Source organism: Morone saxatilis, unplaced genomic scaffold (assembly GCF_004916995.1).
Source record: "Morone saxatilis isolate NCDOM2014 unplaced genomic scaffold, NCSU_SB_2.0 Contig2, whole genome shotgun sequence".
NCBI lineage: Eukaryota > Metazoa > Chordata > Actinopteri > Moronidae > Morone > Morone saxatilis.
In genome coordinates this window covers 1,778,438-1,781,094 of record NW_023339762.1, presented here as the reverse complement: position 1 = coordinate 1,781,094, position 2,657 = coordinate 1,778,438, and the positions used below count along the sequence as shown (strand labels likewise).

The window sequence follows — 2,657 nt, the reverse complement described above, 5'->3', positions numbered from 1 at the left end:
TTCCAGGTTGTCAAATACAGATGCAAGCTGTGTTCAATTAGTTAGTCTTTTTGTTACATTATCAGGATGTAAATGTCAGTAAACACATTGGGATACTACTGAAATTGGCAACATATGGACACTAACTTTCTGCTGGATAACTGAATAATTAGAATGAAAATGAAGACGCTGTTCGCTGAGTGTTTCTCAGTGCTCAATGTCGTCTTAATTTATCATACTATTTACCATTTACAGTGGCAGTTCCACCGTCCTCTTTCCCCTGAATGGTGCCATCTCTTAACAGATTCAGATAACACAATCTGTTATTGCAGCTTAAAGACTTTCTAAGGAATGATTCAAATGAACCTCCACTGAAGTGTCATGAGGTGAAAACCGAACATACCTCAACTGTCCCAGCTCAGTCGTCTCAGAATACAGAAGGCATCTATTCGTAGCATCAACAGAAGTACAAATTTTACCGAAATTCATGAGCAGTAAAATGTCATGTTAAGCTTTTTTATATTTATAAATGTATATTTAACCATGCTACAGTCAGCTCTTCATCCAGATTAAATGGAAAGAAAATAGTTCAGTCAAACCATACAAGCCAATAGCAACTAGCAATGAAATAAACATCACCAAAAACAAATAGACACACATTTTTCAATAGGTGTGTTTTCACAAAGCAATATGTTTGCGTCTGTGTGTGTGTGTGTGTGTAGAGACTGTTCCAGAGTTCAGAGTGACTGTGGATGCTAACTGTTGGAAACATAAATAAACATGATGTAATTCTGACTGTTGGTCACTACACTATTATGGCAGTATTATTCTACAGTATGTGTTATATTAAACCGTTGAAGAAGAAGAAGAAGGGGGACCTACGTATGGGATAATGCGCTGGATGGTTCTGGTTTATTCGTTCCTTTTTTCTTTTCTTTTTTTCTGTTCAGCGCCACACAGCGCAGTCACAGCTGGATGTTAGCAGATGAGGTTGTTGTACCACTGTCTGGGTTTATAAGTCACTTAGCCGACTTCGCCGCTGGCCTTCCTTGTTGTCCTGTGTCACGCTGCACTCTATTAACACTTTTCTCCAAACAAACAAAATCTGAGTCGACCAGTTGCCTTCCTAACTAAATCATCACGTTTGTGGGAGCAGCTCTACCGAGAACACATGATCACCATGCCTACACTCCCTGCTGTGCACTGCTACACCTAAACATTACAGATTGCAACTTATGGAGGCAGTGCACTCTAGTGTCATTCCTTTTAGCTGTTTACAAATGTGAGGGACATTTGGTTCCTTTTTTTGTAAGCTGTAAATAGTTAGGGAGAAGGCTGTGATGGAGCCACAGATGCAAACTCAGCTGACATGGAGGCGAGCAAATTAATCATCCAAAATGACTTGACTTGATTACCTGTGTGTCAGTTTACTGTTAGACCTGATCTTAGAACAGGCTGAAGTGTGACACACAGGCCACAGCAGTTTGCCAGCAGTTATGAGGAGTGATGGGGTGAGAGACGGAGGGATTGACGAAGTGAAGTAGATTGAGACTGATTCATTACACTGACGGATTAGTGTATCTCTGAATGGCTTGTCTGGCGCCCAAGGTCATGTTTCCACACTGCTGCTCAACGGGACGGGGTGAGATGACATTGCATGTTATCAAATGTGACATTCTCAACTGGCATCCCCCAAAACTCCCAGTGACACAATGATTCCACTACAGCCAAATATTTAACTTTGCAGAGCTGTCGCTCATCTGCTGGGTGGCTGGATGGAGAAGTGGAAGATGAAATTAAATTAAATGAAATAAAAAGTGGCTATGGGGCAATGGAGAAATCCATACAGAAGAGAGTAAGCACAAAGAGAGGGAAGCCACTCACAGTAAAACAAAAGCAGCAATCAAATTTTAATTTTTCAGGCAACATAATTTAATTCCAAAAATGATTCCAGATTATTCCTTTAACATTGTTTTCATCATTCATGTTAATTGTTTGTGTGAGATGGTTTTTGTCATTACGTATGATAATTACATTACATTTTTCTATCAGAATAATTTGTAAAATGCACAAGCTTTGCTTCATAGAAAAATAAGACTACCCCAGTGATGGTTGGTACCATCCAGTGCCCCTGGGTCTGATCTGTGGGAGTCTTTTATTGGCTCTACCACTGGGGCCCGCCAACATTGGAAACTAAGTTATACACATAGCAGCTTTATTATTAGGTTAGATAATGATCAGATATTATTAGATTGCTTTTATGTTTAACACATTAGGGGTGGGAGAAAAGTTTGATTCTTGCATCACGATTCTCACTTGAACGATTCTGTCTCGATTTTAGAAAAGTCAAACGTGATTTTCTTTTTCCTCAACATTATGATCGCCTGTAACAACAGTACATAGCTGCACTCAAAATAGCGGACCTCAGGTTGAGTATAGACGAGAGGCACGCAGGTTCATTACAGCTGAACAAATTGGTTGGTGCAACATGTACATTGTGTTTACATTCTAAGCTAGGCTAACATGATATTAGCTAATGTTGATATTCTTTTTTTTCATATTGTTTTGTCATAACTTGTTGTTGATGTTATACATTTTTTTTCTATTATCAGTTTGTTATTACTTTATGTAGTAATATTCTCTACATGTCAATTTTCTGTTCCCTATAACTATGAAAT

General features: G+C 38.8%; 1 protein-coding gene across 1 annotated transcript in view; it reads left to right on the top strand.

Annotated features, from left to right (window-relative positions):
- Positions 1-2,657, top strand: part of vps9d1 (VPS9 domain containing 1) — a 28,608-nt gene that overhangs the window by 23,498 nt on the left and 2,453 nt on the right. The window lies entirely within an intron of this gene.